This window comes from Odocoileus virginianus, chromosome 6 (assembly GCF_023699985.2).
Source record: "Odocoileus virginianus isolate 20LAN1187 ecotype Illinois chromosome 6, Ovbor_1.2, whole genome shotgun sequence".
Taxonomy (NCBI): domain Eukaryota; kingdom Metazoa; phylum Chordata; class Mammalia; order Artiodactyla; family Cervidae; genus Odocoileus; species Odocoileus virginianus.
The window spans coordinates 34,677,158-34,694,241 of record NC_069679.1 but is presented as its reverse complement, the minus strand read 5'-3'; the positions used below and the strand labels follow the sequence as shown (position 1 = coordinate 34,694,241).

Below are 17,084 nucleotides of genomic sequence, written 5' to 3'. Positions count from 1 at the left end.
CTTTATTAAAGTGTGTTTTTCTTATGCTGTTACTTCCTTTTTCTCTTATTCCAAAGATTGTTTGACTTGACACCTTGAATTTTATCTACTTTTTTCTTCATCTTCATGCTTTCCTCTTCTGTTTAAGCTCTTTCCCTCTTCAATACTTCCTTATAGTGAAAATATTTTCCTCATCGTTGCTACCCCTTTGAACTACTGACCTCTCCCCTTTTCTTCACTTCTTGCTATTGCTGTTTTCAGTCTCTTTTTACCTGCCCAGTATCATCTACTGTCTTGCTGTCAGATTTCTAGTGCTACCATTTGACTGAAACATTTCTCATACCAGTGATCATCTGCTTTCCTAAGGTCGTTTCTCCGCTCTTCCTAGTGTTTTAGAAGCTCTGCTATTTATTCATTCTCTGAACTCACCTCTCTTCCTTTTGTAATATTGCACTTCCCCAGATTTCCATATGATTCTTTCTAAATTGGTTATTCTGTTTATTTTGTGTCAGTCCCTCTTCCTCCTTGTATTCATTAGGTCAGAAACTCCTGATGGGTTTTAGGATGCTGAAGTATTGGTCATTTGTGTCCTAGTGTCCTCTAGGGTGGGACCTGTGGCAGCTGGTGCCCTAGTCCCTTTCCTCCAGACAAGCAGCTCCATCCAGAGTATGTTTTTTCATTTACTATGTGTGCCACAGTGGGGAAAGTTGAGGAAACATTGAGTTAAGAATGGAGTTTGGCTGCTAGAAACAGAAAATGGTGTAATGTACGAAAATTCTAAAGGTAGGCAATCTAAGGCTGGCATAATGGCTTCAGTATAATCAATGTTCCAGGCTCCTTCAACTTATAAGTAACTTATTGTGAAATTGCTAATGTAGCTGTAGCTATCACATGTACTCTTCAGGCTTGAAAACGAAGGAGAAAAGTAAAACAGCATCTGCCTCCCACCTAATCCATTTCCCTTTGTCAAGCTTTTAAAAAAGTTTACAAACCCCTGGTTTTATGTATTACATCTAATACACTGAAAACCCCATCAGACCACTTAAATTTTTTCCTCTTTCAATCATCTTTTATACTTTAAAGAATTCAAGAAACTAGTTTATTATATTTACCCAGACACTTCACATTTCTGTTGTTCTTCCTCCATTCCTAATGTTCTGAGTCCCCTCTGTTGTTTGCATTCTATCTGAAGATTCTCCTTTATTAATTCTTTTAGAGCAGGTCCACTGCCTTTTAATTCTCTGAGAATGCCTTTATTTCACTTTTAATCCTAAAGTTTTTTTTTCTTATATAGAAATCTAGGTTTACATTTCTTTTTAGCACTTTAAAAGTGTTTTACTTCCTTTTGGCTATCATGGTTTCTGAGAAATACACCTGTAAATGTATTTAAGTTGTTCCCCTCTAAGTAATATGTTATTTTCCCCTGGTTGCTTTCAAAGCTTTTCTGTCATTTTCAGCATTTTGATCATGACGTGTGATGTGTCTAACATGGACTTCTTTGGGCTTATCCTGTTTCGGGATTCACTTAACTTCTTAAGTCTGTGAATTTCCTTTTTCCAAATTTTGGGAGTCTGACCTTTACTTTTTCAGACATTTATTCTGTGCCATCTTCTTTCTCTTCCCCTCTAGGATTACAGTGACATGAATATATGCAACCCACAATTCCTATGTATCTTTTCTCCTTTATTAGATTATAAGATGGTTGAGACCAGAAACCACATTTTATGTATTATTTTATTTCTCCCAAGAACTAATTCAGTCTTTACACAAAAAGTAAAATAACCAGTAAATATTTGATTAATAAAATTGTGCTTGTACCCATGTGTTCTAGTGAAAATGAAGTCGCCAGTCACGTCTGACTCTTTGCAACCCCGTGACTATAGCCCACCAGGCTCCTCTCTCCATGGGATTCTCCAGGCAAGAATACTAGAGTGGGTTGCCATTTCCTTCTCTAGGGGATCTTTCTGACCCAGGGATCGAACCCAGGTCTCCTGCCTTGCAGGCAGATGCTTTAACCTCTGAGCCACCAGGGAAGCCCAATGTATTCTAGGCATATAGGTAAAAATGGTAATTTTTTATTAGCCTCTCTTGGGCTCATTTGCTATGTATTGATCAAAAATGATGAGGGATTTTTTAAGGTATTGAATACTTTTTAAAAAGTGACTTCCACCTTCAATCTTTTGAGATTATAAAAGTCAGAGATAGAACCTTCAGACATTTTCAGAGGAAATGGTTTGAAGTTATTCTCTGAGGAACAATGAGCATGAGCATGGAGGAACCTCAGAAGCAATCGTAAGGGGTGAGAGGTGTTGAGTGGGCAGGCCCCAGCTCCACCTCTGCTACCCAACCAAATGCAACCCAGAGCCATTCTACTTTTGGATGATTTATATGTTAAGCTCCTTTGTAAAACTATATTTGAAGAGGATTCTGCTGTTAAAAAAAAAAAAGTTTTGATAATCATCTGTCTAGGTTCACCCTCCCAATCCATGTAGAAAACCTTCTTAAAACATCTCTGAAATTGGTCTGATCTTTAACAGAATATCTGAAAGACAGAAGTTGTAATGCTTTAAGACCAATTTTTTTAAATGGGGTATAATTTTTTTTTTTTTTTTTTTAAGATTTACAAGTAAGTGCAGCAAGTGGGGGTTGCTCTTTGTGGCAGTGTGCAGGCTTCTCATTGTGGTGCCTTCTCTTACTGTCAAGCACAGGCTCTAGGCCTGTGGGCTCAGTAATTGGAGCATGAGGGCTCAGTTGTTCCAAGGCATGTGGGAACTTCCTGGACCAGGGATTGAACCCATGTCCCCAGCCTTGCAAGGTGGATTTTAACCACTGGACCACCAGGGAAGCCTTAAGACCATAGTTCTGACGTGGGAGGGAGTACAAATCCCTGGTATGCCAGAGGGTATAAAAAGCTCTGTGATAAGCTTGGCCTGCCTTCCAAAGCTGAATTCTAGCTTAATGATTTAGTGGGTAGGAGAAGGTTTTCGATTTTTGCGACTGGAAAAGGTTCTGTCATATACGCGCACAAAGATGGAAAGTCTGTGCATCCCCAGCTCCACACCAGGGTATATATTTCAGTCCAACAGCTAGGAGTGTCTGCAGCTGTTTAAGGTGAGTTGTTTCAAAGAGTAATAGTGCTCTAAAAGCATAGTAGTACAGAACAAATACCTCTGAACTAGAGTCTGGAGAGTTGGATTCCAGAACAGATTATACGGTTAGCAAGCAATGTGATTGTGGATAAGTCTCTGAACTTCTCCTGGCCTGAGATTTCTAATTTATGTGGCCTTGGGCTAGATCTGTCCTGTCCAGTAGAACTTTTTGTGGAGGAAAGAGACTCTCCAAAATGATAGTCTAGTGACACACGATATTGAGTACCTGAAATGCGGCACACTGAACCGAGGAACTGAATTTTAATTTTTATTAAATTTAAGTATTCTTTTTAGCTGGTGGTTTACCATATTGAACATCATGGGGGCTAGGTGGTCTTTAAATTACAAATATTCTGAAAGTGTATATGTGCTCTGAGATGGAAAGAAAGGTTATCTATGGAAGAGGATGAGGGCAGGTAAATAGGTGATATCTATAAGACCCAGGGTGACTTATGTGTACTGTGGTCCCTGTTACCTCGCAGAACAATTGGCCCTGCTTCAGACTCTGTGGTTGAGCCCTGTACTTCGGTCTGTGGGCCAAAGTTTTCTCATTATCAGAGTAGTAGGCAGTGGTTTTGCTTAGCAGGAAGCTAGTTTGCTTGTGGTAGCTCCGCTGAGAACCTGCTTCAGCGTTTCTTCATCCTCATCTGCTTACAGATCCCAGCTGTGGGTCTTTGTTGTTCTCACTAAAACGAAGAGGCTGTCCATTAATCTTGCATGTAAATGATATACTTGATAGTTACCCTTGGTTTATTCTCTGTGATTCTGGTGTAAGACAGTATGTATGTGAATTGTGAAATAATCTAATTTGAGATATTTGTACTGAAAAGTTGGGGCTCCCCTGGTAGCTCAGCTGGTAAAGAATCTGCCTGCAATTCAGGAGACCCTGGTTCGATTCCTGGGTCAGAAAGATCCCCTGGAGACGGGAACGGCTACCCTCTGCAGTATTCTTGGGCTTCTCTGGTAGTCCAGATGGTAAATAATTCACCTGCAATGAGGGAGACCTGGGTTCGACCCCTGGGTTGGGAAGATCCCCTGGAGGAGGGCATGGCAACTCACTCCAGTATTCTTGCCTGGAGAATCCCCACAAACAGAGGCGCCTGGTGGGCTGCAGTCCGTGGGGTCGCAAAGAGCTGGACACGGCTGAGAGACTAAGTGCTGCACACTAGAAAGTTCAGATGGGTCTCAGCTGCTGGTTTGTCTTTTTCCTTGGCTTCATCACTACTCTTTCACCTCAGTCTCACCTCAGGCAGCACTCACCTAGAGAGAGATGGTGCACAGTGACCGGGATTTCCCCACAGCTTAGCCAGTTGCTTGCCAGCCTGACTCCTACAGAATCAGCTGTACCCATAGCACAGTCATAAAGAGTCTAGCAGCCATTGTCTGGCACCACAAATCTTCATAGCAACAGACCACCACATGGCAACAGCAGACACACAAAGGAAACGTTAGGGAAATCAATACTTAACTTTCTCCCAGCGCCTCCTGTACAGCAAAGCAAGAGCCAGCACATTCTTCCCACCCAGCAGTTTACTCCTAGGGGATGCTTTAGGGCAGTTACATGTTTGTACACCCTGTGATGGATCGTGTTATCTGTCCACTGTCATATATTTAAATCCCAAAGCCCTAAGGAAAAAATTTCAGTTACAGAAATTTTTTTAGTTGCATTTTGCAAATTGCAAAATAAACTAATCTCCAGAGAGATTCTTTTGTGCACTCTTACCTACCTCCTCCCTGCCCGCCAGCAAAGGACAATCAGGCAACAAGGTGGCCAGGATTTGGGCTTGCCAGATAGGTAAGGGTTATTTCAAATGAGATTCTTTTGATATTTCAGTAACAAAAGCTTCTCAGATGGGCTCAAAAAAAGATCCATGTTGTTACTAATGCTATCCTTTAACAAATAGTTTATTTAGTTCCTGATATTTCTGTGTGAACCTTGGTAAGTAATACCTAGGCAGTAAATATAGTTCTGGTCTAAATTGGGGGGCTGATCACTATCCCCATCTGATTCAGGTTTGACGTATGATTCCAAGGGAGAAAAGACCCTATTAGAGACCTTCTCATTTTCTTGCCCAGTTGATGAGGTTATTTAACTGGCCTGGGATTTAGTTTGCTCATTTGTAAAATGCAGAGGTTGGACTGCATAGCTCTGTGGTCCTTTCTGTTCTGATATTTATGATTCTCTGATCATTTGTGTGGAACAGAAGAGGGATTGTCTTTGTTCATCATTGGTTGTGATGAGATCTGCTGGAAGCTGTTGTCGTACCCTCCTGTTACTGCTAACAGTGCTGCTCAAAACAGGTCCTGGCCCTGCCCCCGATTGATAAAGCCGCTGTAACAATGATGGGCAGAAGCTGTTAACAAACTTGGCAACTAGCCTTTTTCCTCCCACAGTAGTTTCAGACCAGTTTAGACAGAGCTTTGCTTGCAGGTCGCTGCTGCTGCCTCTTAATGATACCAGTGAGATTCTCATATTCTCTCTCTCTCGCCCCACACCCCCTCTCTGTCTCTTGACTACTCTGTGAAATGAGAGGCTGTTCCCTACCTCTTCTGCTACTTCATTATCCCATCTCCCTCAGGCTTTACAGAACAAAGAAAGCATAGGGCATCAACTTTGTAATTTAGGCAGCTGGAGATAATTTCCCCAGGATAGGGTGGGTAGGTAGATGCTTCCCCCTGGCATGAGGCAGCCCTGCTAAATGGCCATGTGTTTTGTCTGCCAGGCTTGGGCTTTGTTAGGCCCATTTAGGCTCCTCTGTATTTGAGTGAAATTATAGTGGCAAGCCAGGCCCATGTACTTTTAGAGGGTTAGGGGTTAAGGAAAAATGGAAAGTGTGTCATTTATAGGCGCTGCTACTTGCTAATTACATAAGGAATTTCTGTTTAAACCACTGTCCCTGTGCTTACTGCTGCCAGATCCTTTATTTCCCTCAGTTGCTGCCTTCATGGCCTTCTCCATAGCAACAAGGTCTATGACAAAAAGGCTATGGTGAGAAATTGAGCAGTTCCCCTCCCACAAGTTGTACTCTATTTTCTCTTTAGGATGTCTCAAAAAAGCCTGAAAGACTGCTATCAAATAATTTTCTACCCCCATTGAACTCATAATCAAATGAAAGTTTTAACCCTGAACTAATTCAGTGAACAACCTGCTTTCTCTTATTTGACTCTGATTATTCCCATCTTTTGAAAATTTTCCCATTTCATTCAGTACACTTGGAACACAGCACATCTTCTCATTTAGCAAACTCCCCTGTGCTTTGTAGCTTTTACTCTGCTCCTTTGAATTTTTGTATTTTTTAAATCTACCAAAATCAAGTATCAATATGGAGAAAGAAAGTGGGAACCCCACCCTCACATGCTGCTACTTTAGATTCCAGACTGGTGTGCCACGCTGGAGGCTGGACAGACTGCCTAAAGGGTAACACTAGTCTGCATCTCAGCTGCTCCCAGCACTGACCTACAGGAGTCCCAAACCCAAAGGTTTTGTTTGTATGTTAATAGACCTTATTCAGCAATAATATAGATATGAGTATTATACAGGTCCTTGAATTTTCAAGGTTCATGTTACCCATTTTGAACATAAATAGAATATGTACTTTCTTGTGTGTTTCTATATCCTTGTAGCTGTTCAACATTATACCAGTGAAATTCATCATGTTGCATGTAGTTGTACTTTGTTTATTCACTCTCTCTCTCTTTTTTAAAAGTATTCAGTGAATATAGTGTGAATAAAACACTACTTATTTACTCAGTTGTTGATGGACATTGGGTTGTTTTCAGTTTGGAGCTATTGTGAAAAGTGTTGCTGTGAAAATTTTTGTATGTCTTTTGGGGGAATATATGTACACATTTCTATTCTGTATATATTTAGGAATGAAATTCCTAGGTCATAAGGTAAACATATGGTCAGTTTTAATAGATGTTGCCAGTTTCCCAAAGTGTCTGAACCAATTTATAACTCCTACTTCCAATTAGAATCCTGGTTGCTCTGTATCCTTGTCAACACTTAACATTATGTCTTTTTCATTTTAGCCATTCTAGTTGGTGGGCAATGATATCTCACTATAGTATTAATTTGCATTTCCATGATAAGTCATGAAATTAAGCATATACTTTTTGGACATTTGGAAATCCCACTTTATGAATTACATGTTCACATCTTTTATCTATTTCTGAATCGGGCTGTGTGTTTTCTTCTTACTGATTTGTTAAGACTTCTCTTTATAGTATGGTAAAAAGTCCCCTTTGTTATATTTACATATCATAAATATCTTCTCCTGTTTCCTGCATTTCCTCCTAATGGTACCTCTTCATGAATGGAAGTTATTTGTTTTCATAAAGGCTAGTTTTTTTGGTTTCATTTTTTTGTTTGTTTGTTTTATAGTTAGTGCTTTTTATGTCCTGTTTAAGAAAACTTTACCTTTCCCAAAGTAATGAAGATATTCTCCTTTTTTTCCCCTGAAATTTTATTGTTTTTCTTTTCACCTTTAGATCTGTAATGTATCTGAATTTGATTTTTGTTTAGGGTGTGAATAAGGAGTCAAGATTCTGGTTTTTTCATATGGATACCTAACTGACCTAGCATCTTCCTGAAAAGACCATCCTTTCCCCCACTGGACTTCAGTGTCACATAAGTCATAAATCAACTGATATATAAGTGGATTTATTTCTAGGCTCTCTCATTCTGTTCTAGTCATCCATTTGTCTAGTCTGTGTCAGTGCTACACTGTCTTAATGACTATAACTTTATACGTCTTGCTATCTGGTAGTGTGAATCCTCCAACTTTATGGTGCTTCAGCCTTGGCTGTTCTTGGCCTTAGACATTTCCATATAAATTTTAAGATCAGCTTGTGAACTTTTACTTGAGGGGTGGAGATGGCGGGAAACCTGTTGAGATTTTGATTGGGATTACATTGAATCTACAGACCAATTTAGGGGCAGACCTAAAGTTTTATCCTTTTATTTAAGCTTAGTATTACTCAGTTGGCAGGTGGTGCAAAATCAGAGAAAGTCAGTGATATCACTTGAGGAGATTGTTTAAAATACATGTTGGCTACCCCCCCCCCCCCCGCCACCGCCCCATGCTCATATTCTGAATCATCAGGTTCAGGATGGAGCTTGGGCATGTTTATTGTGAAACAGTTCCCCAAGATTTATGATTTGCTGCCATCACCACTGTTCTCCACCTACCTTGTTGGCGAACTACTGACCTAGACTATAATCTCCTTGGCTAGTGGCAGTAATTCACTGAAGCTAGTTAAAATCTGACTTGTTTAAAATCTGACCTGTTTAATCAATACCACTCTGCTGTTGGTGGGCTGCCATAACAACATACCAAAAGTTGGGTGACAAATTTATCATCTCATGCTTCTGGAGGCTAGAAATCAGAAATCGAGGTTTGGCAGAGCTATGCTGTCTCTGACAGTTCAAGGGGAGAGTCTTTCCTTGCTTCTTCTAGCATCTGGTGTTTGCCAGTAATCCTTGGTGTCCCTTGGCTTGTAGGTGACATCACTCCAGTTACATGGCTTTCTTTTCTTTTATCTTTTGGCCACACCATGGCATGCGGAATCTTAATTCCCAGACCAGGGACCGAACCTGCACCCCCTGCAGTGGAAGCACCGGAAGTGCAGTCTTAACCACTGGCCCACCAGGAAGTCCCTCGCGTGGCTTTCTTTTCCCTTTGAGCTTCGCATTTTCTTCTTTGACTACATCTGTCACTGTGTCCAAATTTATCCTTTTTATTAGGACACCAATCATGTTGGATTAGAGCCCACTTAAATAACCTCATTGAAACTTGATTGTCTCTGTAAGGACACTGTTTCAAAATAAGGTAACAATCTGAAGTACTGGGAGTTCAGAGTTCATTAGTGTACCTTTTTTGGGGGTGGTGGGGACACAATTCAGCCCATAACAGAGACCATCGAAAATTTCAGAATAATTATTGTCACAAGTTAGAGAAAGGAAGGAAATCTAGAACTGCACATACTAATGAGAGGCATTGCTTCCAAAGCCAGTCTGGGCAGAAGAGCATCCACCCCCTGATCCCAACTGTTCCTCTCCTACATTACTTTCCCCCGCTCCCCTCCTTGGCTCTGAGAGCCTCAATGTGGTTCAGTTCTGCTCTGTTAACAAACCCTGAAAATGCCAAGTGGGGATTACCAGCAAGACAAAGAAGCTTCAGCAGTACCTACCTCTCAACCTCTAGCTGAAGAGGCCTAAGGAAAAGTACCTCTTGTAGGCTATCCCCTAGCTATGTTCTTATCTTGATTCTCCTACTAGGTCTTAAAAGCAGTAAAACTGTGGCCAAGTGTGATTCCATCTCAACCCCAGGCAAGTGTTTCCTCAAACCTGTCCCACTGAGATGATACCTTCCTTCTTAGACCCAGAGGTTTTCAGATAAAGACTTCAGATGGACAGCCAAAGGCGTGATGGCCTCTCTGAGCCACCTCTCACTATGGGTATGCAGTGTGGTTGCCTTACCGAGAAGAGAAGGAGGGTGTGAGATTTAAGGGTGTGGTAAAGCAGCCTCTGTTAAACTTACACAGTTTTCATGGTGTGGGAACTTGTAGGCGGGAGGAGGAACTGTTAGATCTTTAGCTTTCCTCCTCAACCTCTTGGTCCCCATGGTCTGGGGGTGGAGGGGATTACACTGAGTGGATGTTCCACTTTGGCCTTACATCTCTAATGTATACTTGAATATAATTTTCCTGCTTAGAGTTTTAGCAGCATCAGATCTACCTCACCTGCTCCCCTAATTGGTACTTGCCTGATAATGGTTTCAGCTGGTCTCTATTATTTTACCTGAATTTCTGTGGAGAGAAAACACCATAGTCATGTGAAAAGGGTTCCAGGCTGACGGGTATTACATTTGTACTTTCTTTGGCTCATTCTGCCCCAGAGGATCCCAGAAATAAGGATTTAAGATTTTTGTTTTCTGTCATTCCGAGAACATCTTTGCTGCCCATTAGAATTTGGGGGCGGGGACTTAAAAAGCCCTGATGCTCAGGTCTCACCTAGTTAAATGAAATCAGAATGACTATAGGTGGGAGCCAGGTGTCAGTATTTTTTAAAGATCTCCAGGTGCATCCAATGTGCAGCGAGTTGGGAACCGCCGCTCCATAGGTTTCAAACACTTCTGCAGAAGACTTTATCCCAAATTGCTCTATTGGATAACCTCACAGATTTCTACTTAGAATGTTAGTAAAGGGCTCCTGGAATGTGTAGATCTCTTTGAAAGTATTCAGGTATTCTCTTTAAAGGAATAATAACCACATTTCTGCCTTTGGGTTTCTGGTTTTAAAAGATCCATACATGATTTGATCCTTCCCTACAGTCAGATCTATGACTTGAAGATGAATGAATTCCTAGGATAAGTAAGATAAAAACCTGGAAATGTTGCTGTTAAGCTGATTTTAGGTTCTGCCTGCATGAGGCTTGATAAGACATAGAATTTACAGATAGCAAAACATTCTTTCTAATAATTTACACTGCAGTAGACAAATTTGGGACTAGAGTTTTCCTTGAAATATGGTACTCTTTACCAAAGTTCCTGATGTTACTACATAGCAAACCCATAAAAAAGTGGTTTTCAGATAATAACCAATTTACAGGGGAAAAAATCTTAGTTGGTAGATGAAACACAGATGGCCCTAATTTTCCCTGGTCTTTTCAGAATTTCTGAATGCTGCTCACTCTTGTGAATTTCTGATTATATTCACCCTTTCTCTGCATCTGTGATTTGAACTTTTGTCCTAGAAGAAACAGTGCTAAGAAATTTGCATAATCTCTTATCACTTGGCAAGATTAAATATTATTCCACGGAGGTAGTAGTACCCACAGTTTCAAACCAGCCTTCCTCACAAACATCCCCTTGTAACTCCCTCCTAGCCAGTTTCCTGCACTATACTGCTACTGACAAACTGCAGCTATGCTTATAGGTTTCCAGAAGCTGTGACTTATTGACTTTCTTATGATCTCTTTCTCTTACCTGTGTCACTAGAGAGGACTAGAAAACCTGAAACTAGGGTTGACTAGGAGCTGAGATTTGTAACAGATGCATTTCCCTCCTAACATTAGTAGACAAACACGTCTGTCTTTCTCCTTTAGAAAGAACTTGGACTACACAGAGCCCATTAGTAGGCTCTTGCTTATTTAGTGGTGGCTTTATATAGTGATTATTTACCATTGGCCCAGATAAGAGGCTTGGGAAGGGTAAGGAGGACTACCAGGAAAGCAAAGAGCACAGCCGAGAAGTATACTCAGCTTCTTTAGGACAGGACTAAGTGAAGTGAAGTGAAAGTTGCTCAGTCGTTTTCCAACTCTGCGACCCTATGGACCATGCAGTCCATGGTATTCTCCAGGCCAGAATACTGGAGTGGGTAGCTTTTCCCTTCTCCAGCGCATCTTCCTGAACCAGGAATCGAATCAGGGGTCTCCTGCATTGCAGGTGGATTCTTTACCAATTGAGCTATCAGGGAAGCCCAGACAGGACTAAATTGAACAACAATTTGGCACCAATATAAAAAGTGTCAGCAACAACCATTAGTGTTTATTGTTAACCATTCCCATTACGTTTAGCTCTTTTTCTAAGGTGACAAGCTTTTTAAAGAAGAGACTAACAAAGAAACAGGTTTGTTTTGTTTTGTTTTAAAAACAGGACTGGTGTTTACACACCCAGGAGTAAATCTTTTTACAGAGCTTCTCTTGAGATGTGAGTCTTGGGGATCAATTGTAAATTGCATAAAATGTATAAAATCATTTGATACCAAAGGGCTGTTGCCAAATGTACTAGTTTTTAAGTCCGAACTGGACACTGTTCAAAGATCTGACATTCTAGCTGTAGTTGGTGAGACAAATTGATGAGCCCTTGATCCAATCTCATCTTTTTTTACAAGAAGTAATTCTTATGGTGATTTTCACAATATTTCCCAAAACATTTTAATGTTGATATGAACTATTGTCATTTATTGAGGCATAGTTGATTTATGTAGTAGAAAAGCTTTTATACATATCTTTGGACCAAGAGCTCCTCTACCAGGTCATGTTCTAGTAAAAGGAGGAATCTGGATACTTAAAACAGTCTTTGTTTTAAGCTGTGTTATGCTGTGCTTTGTATTCAGAATGAGAGAAAATAAACTATACTTCCTCCTACGTTTTCTACCCCACTGTTAGCAACTACTTTTCCCCCCTGGTGTTTTTTAAAATTATATTTTTAAAAATGATTTTAAAAGTAATGCTTTTTCCTTGGATATGACACCAAAAGCACAGAGCAAAAAAATTAAAAAATAGATAAATTGAATTTCATGAAATTACAACATTTTGTTCGTCAAAAGACACTATCAAGATAATGAAAAAGGCAACTCACAAAATGGGAAAAATATTTGCAAATAATATACCTGATAATTAATATCCAGAATATATAAAGAACTTCTGCATCTCACCAACAGCAACAAGTAAAAGAACGGAACAACCCAATTTAGAACTGAGTAAAAGGACTTCCCTGGCAGTCCATTGATTAAGACTCTGTGCTCCCATTGCAGGGGTCATGGTTTCAATCCCTGGTCAGGGAAGATCCTACATGCTGCGTGGCATGGCCAAAAAACAAACAAACAACAAAAGCAACAACCGAAAGTCAGCAAAGGACTTGAATAGATGTTTTGCCAAATGACCAATAAGCACTTGAAAAGATGCTCAGTGTCATTAATAAGAGAAATGCAAATCAAAGCCAGAATGATATACCACTTCATACCCCTCTAGGATGACTGTACTTTTAAAAGGGAACATAAGTGTTGGAGAGGGTGTGGAGAAGTTGGAACCTTTGTGGGCTGCAGGGGAGAACATACAGTGTTGCCGCCATTGTGGAAAACAGTTTGGTGGTCCCTCAAAAAGGTAAACATAGAATTAACAAATGATCTAGGAATTCTGTTCCTAGGTTGGTATGCACCCAAAAGAATTGAAAACAAGTATTAAACAAAACTTGTACACAGGAATATTCATAGCAGCATTATTCACAATAGCCAAAAGATAACAATCCAGTGTCCATCAGCAGATGAATGCATAAACAAACTGTGGTATATACTTACAGTGGAATAGCAATAGAAAGGAATGAAATTCTGATACATGTTACAATGTGTGTAAACCTTGAAAATATTTTGCCAAGTGATATAAGCCAGACAGAAAAAAATAAATGTATAATTTCACTTAGATGAGGTATCTAGAATAGGCAAGTTTACAGAAACCAAAAGGAGAGAATAGAGTTACTAGGAGCTAGGGAGCAGAGTGAATACAAGTTACAGCGTTTCTGTTTCAGTTGATGAAAAAGTTTTGAAAATAATAGTGATGATGGCTCCCCTCAAAAAGTAACAGCTTTTTATTGTTGGCAATTTGGGAATCAAAGAAAAAGGAGAAATCCTAAATTGCAAAGAAGAAAATCATAAATCACTCAGAGATAAATCCACTATTATAATTATGTTATTCATATACTTTTTTTAAACAAATTGGTGCCCATCTCTCTTTATTTGTAGCCTTTGTTTATAGAGGAAAATACCATGAACATCTTCCTGTAACATCAAATGATCTGCTATAACATTTTAAATAGCTACACATTATTCCAAGTTAAGAATGTATCATGATTGATTTAGGTAAGCTGTTGTTCCTTTGTTGTTCAGTTACTAAAACTGACTTTTTGTGACCCCCATGGACTGCAGCACACCAGGCTTCCATGTCCTTCACTGTCTCCCCAAATTTGCTCAAACTCATGTCCATTGAGTCAGTGGTGCCATCCGACCATCTCATTCTCTCTCTTTCCCTTCTCCTCTTGCCCTCAATCTTTCTCAGCATCAGGGTCTTTTCTAAGGAGTCTGCTCCTGTGGCCAGACTATTGGAGCTTCAGCTTTAGCATCAGTCCTTCCAGTGAGTATTCAGGGTTGATTTCCTTTAGGGTAGACTGGTTTGATCTCCTTGAAGTCCAAAAGATTCTCAGGAGTCTTCTCCAGCACCACAATTCAAAAGCATCAATTCTTTGTTGCTCAGCCATCTTTATGGTCCAACTCCCACATCCATACATGACTACTGGAAAAAACCATAGCTTTAACTATATGGACCTGTGTCAGCCAAGTGATGTCTCTGCTTTTTAATATGCTGTCTAGGTTTGTCATAGCTTAATTTCCAGGGAGCAAGCATCTTTTAATTTCATGGCTGCAGTCACCATCTGCAGTGATTTTGGAGCACAAGAAAATACAATCTGTCACTGTTTCCACTTTTTCCCCATCTATTTGCCATGAAGTGATGGGACCAGATGCCATAATCTTACTTCTTTGAATGTTGAGTTTTAAGCCAGCTTTTTCACTCTCCTTTTTCACTTTCTTCAAGAGGCTCTTTAGTTCCTCTTCACTTTCTGCCTTTAGAGTGGTATCATCTGCATATCTCTTGTTGTTCATAATTCTCCCAGCAGTCTTGATTCCAGCTTGTGATTCATCCAGCCTAGCATTTCACATGATGTACTCTGCATATCAGTTAAACAAACAGGGTAACAATATACAGCTGTAATGTATTCCTTTCCCAATTTTGAACCAGTCCGTTATTCCATGTCTGGTTCTAACTGTTGCTTCTTGACCTACATACAGGTCTCTCAGGAAACAGGTCAGGTGGTCTGGTAGTCCTGTCTCTTTAAGAATTTTCCAGTTTGTTGTGATCCACATAGTCAAAGGCTTTAGTGTAGTCAATGAAGCAGAAGCAGATTTTTTAATTCTCTTGATTCTTCTGTAATCCAACAGATGTTCACAACTGGATCAAACCCATGACTTGGCAGGCGGGGTCTTTAACACTAGCACTGCCTGGGAGGCCCAAGACAGGAGAATTTGCAGCTCTTTAAGAACTGAGCTTCATTTCTCGTGTCATCGATAAAATACTCATAGACAAAGGGAACACATTTCCCTTTGCAAAGGATCCCTTTGCATGGCCCTCCCTATGCAAAGGTTCTGAATCCACAGATTCAACCAAGCATGAAGCAAAAATCTTCAGGAAAAAAAAAATTTTGAAAAGCAGAACTTGAATTTGCCATTCACTGGGAACTGCTAGCGTTTTATTTACAACTGTTTACATTGCTTTTACATTGTATTAAGTATTATAAGTACTCTAGTGATGATTTAATATATATGAAAGTATGTACATTGGTTATATGCAAATATTGTGCTGTTTTATATTAGGGACTTGAGCATTCTCAGATTTTAGTACTGGGCAGGGAGTGGGAGGTATTCTAGAACCAATGCCCTGCAGATACTGAGGGATGACTATATGTGTTTCATGATAACCTTGCAGCTTTGGACTTTTGAGTTTCTATTTCCTGTTCTTTTTTCTGTTTCTATCCTCTTGGTGCCTTTTGCGTACTTTGACGTTTTCTTTTTGCTTCTTGCCTCTTCTGCTTCATATATTTTTCTCTTTGCCACCAATATGCAGTTTTTATTGCTGCTTCTATTTCTTTTCTGGTAGAGAGAGGTCAAACATAAAATCAATGAGCTGCTTCTCAGCCAAAAATAAACCTGTAAGTGTTGATGTCTTTCACTCTAGTCCACAATTTTATTCTCAAGTACAGTACATGGACTGTTTAGTGTCTTACACCTGGAAATGTGAGCTGCTAAAAAAACCAAAAAAGTATATCCTCATCTTGCAAGACAGCATAGTTAAAAATACAGGCTCTAGTTTAGAGCCAGACTGATTTGGATTCAGATCCTAGCTTTGCATCTTGTTTAGCTATGTTACATTGGAACAAATTGCTCTAAGCTTCCATTTCTTCATCTATACAATGGGAATGATAACACTTTTGGTGTTGTTGAGAGGATTAAATATAAGATAATACATGGAAGGCTTTTAAACACAGTAAGTGGAAGCTATTATCTTGAAAGCCATCAAGCCTTCACAGAAATAATGTACACGCCACGTCCCCCACCAAAAATTAAAAAAAAAAAAAAAAATCAGAGAAAGCAACAAAGCGTTTAACCCATTGTGTGTGGGACTAAGCATCTTTTTGTATCATTTAGGATTTAGGAAACCTCCTCAACAAAGTTAGGAGATTAAATTGGAGTCTAAATCTTAATTCAGTGGACATATTCAGTGTGTGATGATGGTTAAGGTCTAGGATATTACTGATGGTTCATCTCATAGATGGAAGGGGAAGATGGATGCTTATTACCAAACTTACAACAGATTTTGTCTGACAGCAGGACATAAGTAAAAGGCAAGAATTTGAACTGACTGAAGTTTTGGTTGGTTGGACAAATTCAGATATTTGCTTTTAAATATGAACCCAATGTAATGAAAACATGTTGGGTTTTTACAGTGTTCAACCCTAAGGTGATTTTGGAGAAGTAGAATTTTAACTTGAAGTGAAGCATCAGAAATTTAAGGTCCCCTTTCCTTGTATTTGTTGTTCAGAAAGAAAATCTAAATCTTTACACTACATTTTATTACCATAAACTTGTGTACACTTCATTGACTTTACTTCATGTTAAGAGAAAAAATATTTCTGATCTGTTAAATAAACCTTTGGAGATAAATTAGCAGCATGGCTTAATTTACCCATTGCTGTCAGTCATCTTCAGACAACAGCAAAAAAACAAAACAAAACAAAAAATACCATAAACTGATTATTGTTGATAAGGATGTTGTCACTTAGGCTTTCCAACACTTCCTGAGCTCTAACCCATGTGCGCATGCACACACGCACTCATGCTGCTGGAAATTTGGTGAACCACACTGGGATGGTAATCAGAAAGTAACTGAAATTTTTAAGTAAATAGTTGAGGAGTTCCTATTCCCCTTGTCATCCCATCAATCAGAGGTGAGATCTGGTGCCTATCCAAACCCTGCCTTGATGGATTGAACCAGTATTTGGGGTTATTCATCCTGTTAAGCAGTTACTGAGTACCTACTAGGTATTTATGTAGGTAAAAGGAAAA

At 39.6% G+C, this 17,084-nt stretch overlaps 1 protein-coding gene and 1 non-coding gene across 5 annotated transcripts in view; both read left to right on the top strand.

The window, feature by feature from the left end:
- The window catches only part of ZNF609 (zinc finger protein 609), a 193,182-nt gene that overhangs the window by 144,151 nt on the left and 31,947 nt on the right, over positions 1–17,084 (top strand). The window lies entirely within an intron of this gene.
- LOC139035788 (small nucleolar RNA SNORA19) lies at positions 16,606–16,733 on the top strand. Its single transcript, XR_011488500.1, has one exon. It is a non-coding gene; the product is annotated as a small nucleolar RNA SNORA19 (small nucleolar RNA).